The 16871-nt window shown below is 39.6% G+C and overlaps 1 long non-coding RNA gene across 1 annotated transcript in view; it reads right to left on the bottom strand.

The window, feature by feature from the left end:
• LOC116449041 overlaps nt 1–16570 on the bottom strand; it is a 65503-nt gene extending 48933 nt beyond the window's left edge. Inside the window, exon 1 of the long non-coding RNA XR_004242210.1 lies at nt 16291–16570. This is a non-coding gene — a long non-coding RNA (uncharacterized LOC116449041). The remainder of the gene's footprint in view (nt 1–16290) is intronic.
• Between the last annotated feature and the right edge of the window lie 301 nt (nt 16571–16871).

Genomic DNA, 16871 nt, shown 5'->3' with positions numbered 1-16871 from the left:
GCCTGAGAAGACATTTTTTCTTCTTATTCCCCTGATCTGGCCCCTGGTTCCTCACTGGTGTTTTGCAAAGCCTGGGGACCTTGAAGGGGGAGCTGACTGCTTCGGCCCAGGTGTCCACTAGGGCAGTGGAATGGCTCTCTGACCCATTAAATCATTTTGAAAATGCAGTTATATCTAATTAGTGTTTAGCATTGGCTGTCTTCAGTGTTTGCATTGGTTTGTTTCCATGAAGTGAAATTTCTGGGTCATTTATTACTTTTTTTTAAATTTATATATTTTTATATATATATATATATGTATATATATATATATAATATATAATATGTATGTTACATATTTATATATATTATATATTTTTATATATTATTTATATGTATATATATTTGTTTATATATTTTATTTATATATTAATTTTTTATTTTATTTATTACTATTTATTATTTTATATGTTCCAACATGCTTTGACAGTCACCTTATGTTCTGCCAGTTTGGGGATTTTTGTCAATTACCCCGATTTTATGTTTGACTCTGATCTGTATCTACAAATTCTTTTCACTACATCCTCTCAAGACAGGAGCTTGTCCTTATTGCCAGATGGATTGTAAGGGCTGGACTGTAGAATAACTGCACAAGAAATAAGGGATTTGTTTACAAACAGCTTGACAGAGTTAGCTTGCCCAAATACACAAGCTATCCAAATTTCATGTAAAAGGGACCTCTTGTACTGAAGGAGAGTAAAGAAAAGCTGTGGCTCATGGTCAGGTTTATATTTGCATTTTCCATCAAGGGGTTATTTGATCCCCTCTGCAGGGAGCATTTACTTGAAAGATGGGTCTCAGCCACAAAGTGTAAATTCCATTTCACTCTCCCCAAAAGTCTGGTGTTATTCAGAATGGCCAAGTTTTGCTCCTCCTCTGTGCCAAACTTAGTGGAACAAGAGCTACCTTCCGTCATATTTCAGCTCTCTCTTTAATATACAATCTTCTCTTTCACTGTTAATCATGTCTCAGCCTCTTGCTCACATGTGACAATGTCAGCTCAAGCATGCACAACGAACTCATAATTCAAAATTACTTGGCTCTGCAATACAAGATAATCTTAAGAAAACTGCAAATTAAATACTGTAATACAATATTCACATTTATGTTATCTGATAATGTACACTGTGATTTAAATTCTACTACTGTCAAATTCTTTGAATCATTAAACATGTGATACCCAGTGGACATTTTATTCATTCTAGACATGTTTTGATGTTTTCGATCAAAACATTTTTTAGTATGATTAGCTAACTTGCTTAGCAATTGTTTTCTGGTGTCTAGCATAAACTAAGAACACTTTATCAACTATGGTGAATTATCATTTCTAACTCAGGATTACAGAAATATAAAACTTGCATATTCAACAATGGAAATTCTCTAGAAAATAACAAGATTTATGACTCATTAAGAACTAAAAGGTGTTGTGTCTTGACATTATGAAGGGCCAGGATATTATGAAAACAGATTTCCACAAAAAAAAAAATTACATTAGAATTAAGCTGAAAAAAATTTAAATTTGACTGAAGCCATTGAGGTTGTTGGCAAGCCAGTGCTATGAGTGAGTTGTGCAGCTCGATTACATCAATTAGTCCCAAAACCAAGCATTAGTTAAGCTTTTACTAATATTAGTCCATACAATTGCCTTCTGTTATAAAAGCAATAGTTTAAGAATGAACAGCAACGCTTTTTCAATTTCCTTGTAGACATTGAATACAGAGTAAGAATCCAGAGTGCAACGCATTTAGTCGTGTAATCAGTTCATCGTTCCTATTTTCCTGAAACTCTACTAACAGTTTATTTTTACTGTTTTGTATATTTATCTAATAATGCTTGTTCAACTGCTGTTACATCATCTACAAAGAATGCTTCAAAGAGATGAGGGGAGAAGAAAAGGGGTGCGTAAAAAAAAGCAGTTATATCGCAGTCATGTAGGTAACAACTATCAAATACTTTATTTTATCCTTTTTTATTGCAGCTTGCTACTGGTTCAAACATGCGCTCAACCATACATGAAGTGTTTATAACAACCTCCCAACAAAGCTATTTTTGTATAAACTTTTGGGGTCAGCTGCAACCTGAGTCCCAAACTCCACTCCTGTTCACTTTCTAATGGGGCCAAGTTCAGCGAGTTGTGCATTGCTTTCTCTGGAGACAAATGAGAGCTACCACAGATGTATGCAGGAGCAGGACTGGCTTCTCTGGGAACCCCCAGGACAGACCTGGGTCTCCTGCATGGGAGGAGCTGATGTCTGCCACTGACAAGGAGGGACAGGGACATGGTGCTTCAGAGAGACAGACTCTGATTTCCACCTTATCCTCCCAAGCTCCAAAAAGTTTTCTGCCTCAGCCAACCTCCTTCTCTACAGGGACATATTTTTCTACATTACAACACTAAAGATTTTAATAATAAATGTTCTTCTGCAGAAAATAGAAGTCAACACTGATGATGTTTTCCAGGAACTCATTTTCCCATATATATTAGCATCATGCCTCACATTTCAGTGACTTTTATTCAAACTTACTACAGCTGAGTTGCAAAATGCTGTCTTTGTCCTTACACCCATGACAGAGAACTTTATCTGCATTCAGATGCCTACTGGTTTGTGGTATTTCAATAATAAAACAGCAGGATTGAAGGCTCATGATGAGAAATCTGACTAATTACCTGTTAGATGATAGATGGTTGTAACTCTGCAGTGCCAGTCACTGAAAACAAAACACTTCTAGATATCAATCAGCTTCCTGACAAATTCAATTTCCATCACATTCAGTGGACAATAAATGTGAATTTTACCTCAGCAGCTATATGGCTTTGACTTTTAACTTTCCAATATGCATAATGATATTTTAATAAAGTAGGGATTTCTTCTAAGCAAATTAGTATTTGAATCCTGACATATTCATATTTCAGGCTCAAACCCTGAAATAATTAATGTTGCAAATCTGTTTTGTGTTCTATTGCAGACAGCAAAGGTGTATTTAATAGCAGTATTTTTGTTTTCTCCATATATTCTTGTTTAAGACCAATTATTTACAGTGCTTTTAATGGAGGTATTTACTCTCTTTTTCCAGCACCTTATCCATCTATGTATCAGTGAGCTGGGTGCAGATTCTCCCTATGACTCAAAAAACAAAATGTCCAATTACCACCATTACATACCAGCATGTGGGCCAAGTTAAAACAAAAAGGGATTGGAGTGTGGAAATTGAATACCGGCTTGAAGAAACACTTCTCTTTCTCTCCACATAGGGACTAATTGCACTGTCAACATCTGGAAGTTGTGGATAAACTTGTCCACTTCAGAATTAATCTGAGTCCACTTACTCTCTTATAAATCAGAAGAGGTCAATTATAGTGTGTTTAATATCCATGCCAACAGTGTGATATGAGAACTAGGCTCTAGAGGTCATCAATCCCTTTGTTGCCTTGGGCACAGTAAAGTGAAAGCAAAGAGGAAATGTTAACATTGCTTCAAAGTTATGCAGGATGTGCATCCTGGTATCACTGCAACTAACCACCCTGATGAGCCACACCCTGCCCCGTGCATCATACGTGCACACAGCAGACAAGAGCAGAAGTCTCAAACTTCTGAAATCATGTTTCATGGGATACAAATTCAGACCAAATGATTTATCTCTGCCTTTTGGCAAGCGGCATCCACACAACAAAAAGAAGGGCAGCAAATTACATTTATACTTGGTTTAGAGCACTGTGCCTCTCCTATTTTATTTCACCTAATAAAACATTGAAAAAAAAAAAAGATCAAGCCTTAATACAATTGTCCTTCTTGGAGGAGCCATTTCAATGTGCTCTGTCAGCTGTCAGGGCAAAGCAAAGCTCTGAGGTCCCACCACAGGTGTCTGCCCAGCCCTCGGTGCAGGAGCTGCAGGGAGCTTTGTCCTTGGGAAATGGGAAAATTATTAAGCAGGTAACATCTGGGACCTGCTTCTCTGAGGTAACATCAGGGAGAGATAACTCTGTTAGTGTAAGTGATGGTCGAGGGTTTCCAGGGCTGGCCACTAGTCTGTACTCAATTTGATTGATTGGCAGGTGCTGGGACAAGGTTAAACTGCTCATTTCTCCCAACCAGAAGCAGCCTCTGCCTTTATCCAGAGCTCCCCACACCAGCCCCTTCCCAGCAGTGGGTCTCTGGTCTTCCACTGGAGCACAGGTGAGAAGGAGACACTCAAGTGACCCTGGGGATCCGCCTGCCCCAGGGCTGAGGCAAGGGCGCAGTGAAGGGCACGGTGTGAGCCAGCTGCTGGGCTGTGGTAAGCTCTGTGCCAGAGCTCTGTGCCAGAAATGAGAGCTATGAAAAAACACAAGAGTGAAAAGGCTGAGAATTTTTCACTGGAATCAGTTTACTCAGGAAACACACTACAGCAGCCATTTCTTCTGAGCTTGAGTTTCTTTCCCAGGTCCTGCCTCAGCACCTCAGCACAAGCACCCCAGAAGAGCTCCCTGAACACTGGTCGTGGTGTGCAGATTTCCCAGGGCAATGCAGGTCACACACATGTGGCTCAGATCTGGCTTTCTGGCATTACATTGGGTTTAGATGGTTTTATATTGGAAGCTGCAGCAAATTTGCCCTCCAAACCACATCCTTCTCTGCAACCTGGCAGTTTGCATGTAACTGTTATTTTCCAATTTGCAGAAATACCCATTGGTTTTTTCTGAATTTGCAGGACCTATTTCTACTTTGTTTTAAGAAAGGTCCCTGATAGTACTGCTGTCTCTGATTTTGTACAGTCAGGCTATCACTCTAAAAGGTGCCAATATATCTATGAATAAGAGGTTTAGTGCATCAGTGAAAAATTACATTCTTAAACACAGGTTATTAAAGATTATGTCACCAATCTGCATGCATGCGCATACATATCCATATACTAAAAAAAAAATGCCAGTAATCAATTTAGAATAGCTTATTTTATTATTTCTTGTAGAAACAATGATGGTTGTTTAAACAAATTCTTCTGTGTCTGATTCTGATAATGAATTACCAGGCTCACATTTATATACTACTTTTCATTAGAGATGCACTAAAGACTCTGTAATGATTTTTTTCTTAATCAAACCACTGTACAGAAGAGGTCTACTCAGGCTTTTCTTAAAGCAGCCTGACATCAAAAGATTTCAAAAGTACAAAGGCTGCTTTTAAAAGCTAACATACTATTTATGATTTCAAATGGCAGAGGTATGATTTAGCCTGCTTTATTACAGATGTTATAAGTGATGTTTCACATAAGAATATTATTCTCTTATTGCTTTCCAGGTAGAGTTTCCACTGGGTTCATTAAAGGTCTGAATGTAAAACAGCTGCAGAACCATGAATTGGGTCCTGGCAAGTGAAATTGCCCCTGTTTTGTTTTTTTTTTTTAATCATTTGACGTGGCAACATGGCAGATATTTAATTACACTCATGCAAGAACAATAATTAGAAGACTTATGACCTTTTTTTTCAATAAAATAAAATCTACTTATTCTTTTTTACTAAAATGTCATTTCCCATTTATTTTCCCCCAATGTGGTTGCCAGTGTCCAATTTTTAGGCTCAGTGCACAACAGTGATAAGGTCAAAACCTGAGACAGGGTGATGTGATTAGCCCTGTCCTAGGCTACCTTGTAAAAATGTCTGCCACACAGCACATGCTCTGTCATGCAAGAAAAATTGTTTACGAAAGGGTTCAACCAAACAGAGTTGTGTGAACCTGCAGAGGACTTTTTATAGTCTCCTCTCAACCGATTTTTACAAGTGAGATCAGGGAGAGGGGGAGGGGAATTTTAAAATGGGTAAACAGAAGATAAAACTGGACACTGGAAAATCAAAAATTGAGGTGGGTGGTCTGGCAGCTCGAATAACTGTTGCAGATGACCTTATGAAGCCAAGGTGTGATTCATCAATCCCAGAAGTCTTGCAATATGCTATATTTTCCCTGCTTTGGAATAGGCAGTAACCCAAACAAAACCTGACCTGATGAGGTTTGGTTCACAGAGGTCTCATCTCTCCATGAGAATAGGTGGAATTACAAGCATAAGTACCAAGCATTAATATGGCACCATAGACAGAGACTTTATTTATCATGCAGAGAGTGAAAACAAAGCTTTCTTCTAGATTTATTAGTAAAAGGGAACAGAAGAATCTGGTATGGACAAACTGCATGTTCCCCACATCTCAGCTGCCAGGACTTCCTGCCCTCAAGCTTAGATATATTTATCTGGCTATAATTCAGTAAAGTTGTGTGATTTCAAGCCATTCCAAACAAACAAAATATCTAGGATATCATTCAAGGAGTCCTGACAATGCAATATTTCCCCTTTCCGATTAAAATAAAAAATAGAGATGTTAATTAAATGCTCTCACAAAGATGAGTTCTTCTCAGAAATTGGTTTTATTAATTTTATTTTTTAAACAGCTTAAGGACTGTAAAAATTAAAATTATGACAGTTTTATCTGGATGAAATTATTATAACATGTATATCACTAGGAGAGAGAGAAAAGCATATGGAATATATATATATATTCAGAGCTTGATTGTGCTGTTTCTTTGTATTCAAAGGCCTCTTTGACTTCAGTGGAAATTTTACATATGTGACAGTTGCAGAAATGAGTCCTCAAATTGTAGAGAAATCAAATTTCCATGTTAAAGAGACCCTGTTTCTAATTTCACTTGGAAAAATCACAGTTTTTCATATGAACCCCACCTCGTTATTTTTCCAGCCTTTCTAAACATTGATGCTTTTTATAAGTGAGGGGCATTGAGGAATAAAAAAAGAGATAGAAAGAAAAAGAAGACTTTATGTGTACCAGGGGATAAATATGTTACTGGAAAAAGTTTTTGTGGTGAGTGTACTGTCAGGAGTAAAGAGAAACATGGGTAATACCATTAGCGCCCCAGCGCTCAAAATAAAATATTAATGGCAGCATTTCCTGAGAAATTAAATTACTAGAGAAAAAAAGTCTTAAAAATATGCATTCCACTGCCTTGTTGAAAGCCCTCACACAAATTATGGTCAAATTAATATCCTTTTTCCTTTAGCGCATATACTTTATGACCTTGAGAGATGTTTTCATGTAAATGTCTGAGGTTTTCTTATTCAGAAATGGTCATATTTTGCACATACTCACTGGCCAAGGGAAAGAGCATAGCCATTAGCTATGTTTGAATGGATGAAATTCAATTGTTTATTTGCAGGAGTCATAAGACCATCTCGAGTCTGTTTAGCCTCCACTTAAACCTCCAAAATGATTCAACTTTAGTCACTCTTGACTTAAGTGCATTGATGCTGAAGGGTTAAGTCTGACCAGCCCAGTTTGTGCCAGCTATACTGATGGACAGTCAGACTCAGCAAATGAAAAGAGTGCTCTTTTTGTTGCAACACTTCACAACTTCTTTAAGGTTCTTATTCAACCATTAGCAGTGACTCACTGGTTGTTAGATAACTGCAGTTCTCACTAAACTGAAAAAAAAAATCGAGATCCATTCTCACAGAGGTCCTCCATATGTGATAAATACTGGCTGCTATGCTTCTAAGACTATAATTATCTAAAGTATAATTCATTATGTCAAGTCTCCAATGCACACTATATTATCAACATGAGTAAAAAAAATTATTTCTAGATCATGACTATTTCAAAAAGACTGTTTCTTGAAGTAAAGAAGGGAAACATTATGACCCATGCCTATCAATTTTCTATTGCCTATATTCATTTTTATTAAAAAAAAAAAAAAGAGGAAGAAAAAATTCAATGTCCTGCCAATAAGTTGAAATTTTTAGCATGTTTTATACACATTAAAATCATGTTTCAAGTAGGTTAATAATACCCCACCAGCCTCAGAAGCAGTGAAGAACATAACCTTCCTTTGCCCTGATTGTGATACAGGAAAAGGCTTGCTCCTGCTGAGACTATGAGGGGGCTGAAACTTTCCTTTCTCTAATAAGGTCACCAAGAAACATAGATATTTGGGGCATAAACCTGCATTTAGTTGAATACTGTCAAATGAGAAAAATCTGTGTACCTCACACGGTGCTTAGCGTCGTGTCCAACACTGGTGTACTGACTTCAGGTCAGGCCAAGTGTGTGTCTCCTACCCCAGTCTTTGCAAGAAGACTATCCCTAACACTGTTCTTATTAACCTTTTATAATTATTTTCCACAGTCATAAATAATTTTTGCAGCAACATTTTTCACACTTCTCCCCCATTTTCTGATATAATTCATTCTGCTAAGTTTTTAAGAAGAGTTTTGAAAAATTGAGGCAAACGTGGTTAAACCTAAGATCCCACAGCAGTATAATAAATATTCATCAGTACTACATTTGCCTTTATGTACTTCCCAAGCTTCAAAATATCTAAATGACACAAATTTGTTACAGTGGTAAAAGCAACACAATTATGGTTAGTGGCCTGTCGCTGCTACCATCCAAACTTCAGCTTACAATAATATAAAACTCTTGACAGGCCATTCATGGATCAAACTTAAAATATAAGGAAAAAAGAAATGGTTTTAACAACTGAGAGTTTATGGAACTGCCAGATGACAAGCTCGTATATGGAAGAGAAAATTAGATGTACGGAGGAAAAAACAAAACAAAGACTATGCACATTGCAGATAGGTTTTATACATGCACAAAATATTTACCTTGACACTTTTTTAAATCAGTACTTTTCTTAAATGAATTGCAAGAAATTAAGACCCTGAGGGGATGTTCTTCTCCACATCAGAGGCCCAGACTAGCTCAGGAGAAACAGAAGTTCATCCTGCAGACAGGAAAGGAGTTATTTCTGCCCAGGTGGGCAGCAGGCAGCAACTGGTGCTGGAGGTGGACATCTCAGAGAGGAACCCAGGAATAAATCCTCCTTGAAGGCTACAGACACCTAGTAGAGAAGCTTCCACCCCCTGATCCATCACTAGATATTACACCAGAAACAAGGGGTAAAACATACAATTTGGTGCTCTTCATGATCTGGGCTTGATGTAAAGAGCAGGAAAGAAAGAGGAAAGAGTGGAATGAAGGAGCAGAAGAGAGAGATTTGCTCCAATGAGTGGCCAAAGGCACTCAAGTCAGGCTCCTGTTCTACCCTGCCCCGTATGAGTTTCTTTATCAGCTCTTTGAAAGCCAAAAGAGGCAAGCAACAAGCCTAGCTGCAGTGACCTTCCCAAGGTGACAGCCAGTCCTCCCCAGAATCTTCACCAGGATGGATCAGGCTGGCCCTGAGAACTCAGGGCCTTCTTAGGGACTATCTCTAAAAAAAGGCTCCCCACTCAAGGAAGAGGTGCTCACCCATCTTTTCACAAAGGATTTTATATCAGCGTGCTATAACTGGGGCTTTGGATACTAAAACATTATTTTTAGAAGAATCATATTCTATAGCTCCATGTTCTAACATCCAGTGAATTGCTAACACAAATAATTAAAACTAATATATGGTTGTAAAAATAAATGAATAAAGTATATTTCATTATGCAGTATCCTTGATTTTTATGGTGTTTGATTACTCACTAATTTGTAAAATATGGTAATCTGCAGTATGCATCCCAGTCATTAGTGAAATCATACTGTACTTTAGTCAACAGGCTGATGATCTGACATGTCCCAACAGCAGCCCTGTACAGAAGGGTAAAATGAATTAAAGGCCCTGATTCTTGTTTTTATAAAAGCCAGTTCAGAACACTCAGGCAATGAAGAGTAACCATCAAGTTTCTACAGACAGGCTTATGGTGATATAAATGAACACTAAAGTAAGTAATAATGTGGCCAAAGGCACTTATGCCTTTTGGGGTTTCTTTTCACATATTTTGTCTTTTACTATCTATGATTAAATTTGGTGAGAATATGTAGGTGACACCTAGAAGACAAATATAACTTGGTAAGGATCAACAGCATTAATTCCAACACCCAATTTTGAGAAACATATGTTCTCTCGAACAGATATATGGGTGTTATCATTGGCACAACTATAAATAAATATTAAATCCTCATCAGTCAAAATAAGGAGTACTCTGAGGTTTCACTTTCATCAGATAACAATAACACCTCTGGAAAAACATTAAGTCTAAATGATAGCATATTTATTATTTGACAAAAACTATCCTACAAAATATTTTGGTTTAAATCCCAGATGATTTACATAATAGATTATAGCAGCTGCTATAACAATTCCAAACTTGTTTTTTTTCTCAGTAGTCTTTGAATCCTCTAACACTACAAGTGTTTTTCCAGATCTTATTTTTTAAATTAGCATGCCTTGAGAAAATACCTACATGTATTTTCCTAGAACCACGTTAGCTATTGATCTCAGCTTGACAAAAGTGGAAGAATTCATAGGTCATTTCAAAGTCACCTGTTGAGCCAACAGAGAAGAAATATTTCTCCTTCACCAGCCTAGAATCTTTAAAGAGCAGTGGACAGTGCAAAGGCTTCGCAGGGCATGTAGAGTTGCAGTGCACAGCCGGAGAAGAGTGTCCTGGCAGATTATCAGAGTATTTCAGCATTTTCATTTGAGTCCTGAAACAACTGGCTCTGTCCTGAGTTTTTTCTCAGGCAAAACTCCTGAAGCAGTGGTGGGCCTTTTGCTTAATTCTAGCCACGTGCAAATTTATTTTGGGATGAGCAAATAATTAATCTATTAAAAGGTTCCATGAGACATTCCAAAAGTCGCCATGAAAAATTATTGTCAGTGCACAGCTGAGATTCTGCTTTATAGAATTAGCTCATAAAGTAGTATTGTGTGTAATTGCATTTGTGTTGTCACTGTCTCTTTGTAAATCTCCAGAGATTTACAGCACCACACACTGGAGCAAGACCATCTAATATTTATAATGCTTCATTATTTTCATCTCCTTGGAACAAAACCTGTAGACTTATAGAAAGTCCAACAAGATGTGTCAGAAATAGCGGTGTCCACTTGCAGTATCAATAGCAGTACACAGAACACAGGCAGACACAATACCACAGGAATTGCAAGTGACCAAACAGCTGCATGACATTTACTCAAAATACTTTCTGCATTTAACATACTTATTGAGTGGAACTTGAAAATAGGGTCATTGTTTATTTGGGCACGGCAGAGGGAAAACTTTGGTTTTTTACTAGACCTACACAGTATAAACAGATCTGGATTGTAAAGCCCTTTCATTGTACTTCTACAGGTAAAAATAATATTTTAACTGATGACAGCTTTGGCTGGGAAAAAGTTAAAAGGCTGCAGACCTTTTCCTGTAGTTTAGCTCAAAGTCCTGCTTGGAAGAGGATGGACAGGTTGTTCAAGTACAGATTCGTATCAGAAGTAGTTGTTTACAGCTTTTTGAAACATTTAGGGTTTCAACTTAACACTTCCTAGTTTATGACAAGAAAAACTAGGAGCATGCAGCTTTCTGATTGCTGTCATCAGCCAGCAGGAAAATGCTTAAGCAAGAGTAAAACAATTTCTTTATTACTGGTGGGATCTTAAAATACATGTCCAAGCTTCATAAAAGCCATAGCACCAGTGGGAAAATTTGCCAGAATAAGAAAACAGGAATTTGGCCCTTTCTCTGCAACTACTGACAACACTCCACAATTTTATGCTGTTAGGATTTTTTAATTAAATGAGCTATTCTTCAGTACACAATAGAACTAAAAAGGAGAGAGTATCTAAGTATGAAGTTAAGTTTGTAAAGTAGTCTCTAAGTCCTCTCCAAATGTGCCCAGAAATTTAAAAATTCCATTGATACTGAGATTTTCTAGATAAGCAAGACCACATATTTTTAAGGGGGTTTTTTAAATAGCTGTGCTTTTTGCTACAGTCAGTAAGTATCACGAGAAACATGATATTAAGCAGGATCTGATCCTAAACTTATGGCTCCAGTGGGAACTGACTAAACACCATTTATAGCATATCCCAACAGAAATACTCCATTTGCTCTAGCAGTGTTTACTGCAACTGAATTCTCCTAGCAGAAAACAGCTTTTTCACAGTCAAGTTCCAATATTAGCAGTGAATTAATTATTATGTTATATTTGTAGGACCATGTTAAGGCTGAGAGAGCAGCGGGGGAGAGGGGGGTCCCACGTTGCTTTTACTCCCTGGCAAAGAAGAATAGAGATATGGTAATCTGGGCAATTTTCAACTTTTAGTCATGTGGCTGGAAAAAATGATTTACCGGAAAGGACCTGACCAAATCTCTTGGATAGTTGCTTCATTCCTACAAAAACACACCTTTGTCTAAAAGACCAATATTTTAAGAAATATCCTGAAAGCAATCATTGCTTGAATAAGGTGACTCGCATGTCATTTCCATCAGTTCTGCAATACCAGTCCAGGTTTCCTATCAGCACTTCCATCCAAACACAGACATTTTTATGCCAGACATGAATCAAAAAAATTTAATCCAGAATGTTACCTGTAAATAATTTTAATCTAGAATGTTACTTGTAAACAACATACTATAAACCAAACCAAAACTGGAAATAGACGAAAAGTGCCGTACCTGTACAGTGATTTACACTGTGCCTGAAGCCTGTTCCCACTCAGTAAGAGTCTCCCATTGATTTCAGTGTGGTTTGGTTCAGTCCCTTATTTCAGCCCTCATGCGTTTCGCCAGTTTAATGCAGCCACCCTTCCTGGTAGCCTTTGTCCACTACTCCTTATAGGAACATTCAACAATTTGCTGTATGATTAAAAATGTTGGTGGAAGTATGAACCATGTTGTATACTGACCAAGCACACATAGAGGCTACACAACTCCTACAAATATCACAACAGAAAACTAATCGAGCATTAAAAGTGTATTTTCATTTTAGTTTCAAAAAAATATCCTGAGTATTTCAAACAAACTATCCAGACAATTATAAATGCTCATATTAGGTATATTTGTCTCAGTGAAAGTCCTGCAGCAAGAAGTAGTGGCAAATAAAAATAAAACAAAATCTAAATGGATCAAAAAACATGACTGACACAAAAATTGCTGTAAGCATATATAACCTGCTTCACTCACCTATGTGAAAGATAATGATTTTGATTCAAACATGGATACTTACATTAGGTTTGTAACTGCCTGTATTATAACCCCACTTCCTAAACCTCACATGCCAATGAAGCATAAAGATACAACAAGGAAAATCCAAACTTGAATAATTAAACATTTATTTTTTATAAATAGGAAAGAATATCTTGAGTGCTGTGATGCTGGCACTGTGTTTACAAATTCTTGATTTTTCAATCATATATATTAACGATGTTTATTTGTATTGCAGAGCTAGTGGAAATACATTTCTATTCAGCACTCATATTATCTAGCAGATGAGCACTTTCAGGGTGTTTCCTAGATGGTAATTCTTTTAGATATCAGGCAGAAACTACACTTGCTATGTTAGGATTTTTTTTATGCACAATATCCTAAAACCTAAAATTCCACCGCAAACCACCCTTTGTTACAGTGCTTCATGCTGACCTGGGTGTAAACTTTCACCATTCAGAAAAGTCAAAGAGGGGTGACATTTTAAGATTATATTATGCAAAGATATATCTATTTGCATTGGGGGGAAGAAAGGAGGGGAAGAAGGGGGAAGGGGGATGTTTTTTCAGGAATATTACACCTAGCCCAACTTTATGTCTAATGTGAGCTGTTTGAGTGTGCTTGGCCTGTAACCTGCAGAAGTATCCTGTCGGGTTGGCTGTCCATTTTCTTTTCATATGAATTGTTAGTAAAATCTACTTGAAACAAAATGGAGCAAAAGATATACCATAACATCTACAGGAGTTTTTTATCAACTTCTGAGGTGACCATTTTACATTCAGACTGTAAAATGCGCACAGAAAATAGGCCTGAGAAAGAATTCTGAACCTCACAGCATTTGGTTTATATTTTTTTGACTAGAAGTGAAGTGTCTGGCACATCATTCATTTCTCCCTGGAAGGTGCAGATTTGAGGACATGTTCAACCCTGCTCTAAGTTTAGACAGTTTCAGAATAAAAGGGAACTATTCCCAAAGTCCCTGCCCTCTAGGTCTGCCTTTTAGATAATGAAGTTTCTGAAGGCATTGCTCAACACAAACCGACTAAAAAGGAAAGGAAAAAAAAAGGGGGGGGGGGCAGGGGATATGACAGAAAAGCACATGTTTTTGCATTTCTTCTGAGTTTATTCAGAATTATATCCATCTGGGTGAAATAGCTAGCTCCCCAGCAAATTAATGGTCTGATGATTCAGGGAAATGTAGAGGTAGGTTCTTAGTAGTAAAATGCATGTAGATGAAGAAAGGGGTGCACAGAGTGAATCTAGTTTGGTAGGATAGACTTTTTTGTAGATTAAGGATTAATTTGGAAACGATAGGCTCCTAATAAAATGCCAACGTTACAGCAGTTTTATTAAAACACGTCTTGGAATAAAGGATCAAATTCTCTCGGACTCAGCTGCAGCCCGCTGAGGAACCTGAGTAGAGGCAACATTTGTTAGCAGAGGCGACTCATTAGAGAGGGGGAAATTGCTGTCGGCTGGGAACTCGGCCCCGCTTGAGCTGGAAGTTTTGCCTGAGGAGTTCAGGATCGGCCCCTTGCCGTGTCCGGGTCCCTACCGCCCGCTGCAGTGCGGGAGCGGCGCTCACCTCTTCCCGCGGGGAAAGGACATCAGTCTGCGCCACGAGAACGCTCCGCTGTCTCTAAAACAGTGATCCCCTGGCCAGCCAGTCTGAGCAGAGCAGCAATACCCGCAGATACTCAAAAAATGATCGCCTAAAATACCAAACGCTGATTCCTTCTCTTTTTACAGGGTTGGGGTTTTTTTGTTGGGTTTTTGTTTGCTTTTTTTTTTTTTTGTGACAGCAACTTCTGGAGATTAATCCCTCTCTACAGTTTGCCCGTGCCTTGTCATGTCAGCAACGTCCTGCACAACTTAACGAGATAAACCCTGACAAGCTAATCAGGCCGGGCGGGGGCTGGCACCGCGTCCTGGGGCCGGCGGCCGCTCCGCACCCCCGCCGCCGCCTGCGAGCCCGGCCCGCCGCGGATCGCTGCCCGCGCCGGCGGAGCGGCCGCTGCGCGCCCCCGGCCCCTCACCCGCCGCCACCGGGCCGGCCCCGAGGGCAGCGGCGCGGCCGGGCGGAGCCCGCGGGCGCGGAGCGGGACGGCGGCAGCGCTGAGCCGCAGGGCCCGGGCGCGACCGCGCCACTCGTGCGCACACGCGGCCTCTGCGCGGCTGCGGAGCGGGGACCCGAGGGAGGGAGCCATTAGTAGGCGGCTACGGGGCTCGTTTCTCAGCGGCGCGCAGGGGACGAGCCCTGAACTTGGCGGTGCCCGCGGCTCCCCGGGCCTCTCCGCCGGGACCGCGCTCCGCCGCCGCCCTGGGGCTCCCGGGCCGCGGGGCAGCCCCTGCCCCGGCTCCTTGAGCTGGAAGCCGGGCGCTGAGTATCGTTTTAGCTGGAGAATTAGAGCGTCTAATTTATCCAGTCCTCATTTGCGACCGGTCTCCTGCTAAATTATATCAGCCAAAGGTCAGCCGGACTCAGCGGTTCTCTTCATTTTCTTAATTTTTAAAACAAACAAACAAAACAAAAAAAAAAAAAAAAAAAAAAAAAAGAGGAGGGGGAGTGTGATGGGGGAGGGCGGGGGAGAGAAACCAGCAAGTTATTCAAATTCAACCTCATCTGAATAATCGTGAATTTGATCCAGTCAGAGCTGCAGACTGTACATTAAAAATAAACGTCCAGGAGGCATTTACTGAAGTTGATTTATTAAAAAAAAAAAAAAAAACAGAGGTTTTAAAAATGCAACGCCTGTCCAGCCCTTTTCCCAAAGATGGAGTGAGTTTTCAGGTACTGTACGAATCTTGCAGAGTGGTATCAGAGTGTCTACAACACTTAAGTTGAATGCTTGAACCCCCCAATCATAATTGTATGTTCACAAAGCACATATGGCAGCTGCATTCTTTGTATAGTTTGTTATGATCTGGTGTGTAATGTAAATATATAAGTTCCGACCGAAAACACAGGCTCGCTTTCCCAATAACAACCAAAAAAAAAAAAAAAGTTGCTTTGCAAACTTAAAAAGAATGACATTAGTGCCGTGCTACTGTCGGAGCCAGCAGTGATTATTTGGTCTGTTTGCTCCCATTCAGAGTTAATACACGACAATAGTTTTACTCTGTGCTGCTTGACGTGAAACCACTGGGGTTGGGCAATTCTGTTCCAAACAAATACAACTTCTACACCCATCCCTGGGACAGCTAGCCGAGAGCTGAGCGAGTTTTGCAATGGAGAAAAGCATCACTTACCACGACGGGGATCTAGATCTCGGCAAATGCTGCCAGTAGGTCTGAGAAGTGAAAAAACTGGAAGAGAAGCGCAAAAAGCAGAAAGTTGGAAAGGGGGATTTGTGTGTGTGTGTGTGTGTGTGTGTGTGTGTGTGTAAAAGCCAGAGGGAAATGCGAGCACAGCGCTCCCTGCTCTCCCTGGTCGCCACCAAAACAAAGATCCAGGAGTTAAGGGAGCAAAGCTGTGCCAGATCTACACACACAGCTCCTCACAGCTCCTCAGGGCCAAACCTCAGCTTCTCACTCACTCCAGCTAGCGACAAGGGTTAATGCTCCGGAGGGACAGGCTAGCCGGCCCCTGACACTATTGGCTAGGGAAAAAAAAGCAGGTTTAAGGTAAATTTACAGGCGTTTTGCAAGTTGCAAAAGGATAATTTAAAAATTAATATAATAGTAACAACTAAAACAACAACAACAATAACAATAATATTACTAACAGCAACAGCAACAACAACAATAATAATAGAGCCCATTCTTGTCCGAAAAAGCGAGGGCACGTCCCCTTCCTCTGCCCCCGCAGCGAGCGCTGCGCGGTCCCGTCC

This window comes from Corvus moneduloides, chromosome 10 (genome assembly GCF_009650955.1).
Source record: "Corvus moneduloides isolate bCorMon1 chromosome 10, bCorMon1.pri, whole genome shotgun sequence".
NCBI lineage: Eukaryota > Metazoa > Chordata > Aves > Passeriformes > Corvidae > Corvus > Corvus moneduloides.
Note: the sequence above shows the minus strand (reverse complement) of the source record. Positions and strands in the feature narration are given on the sequence as shown.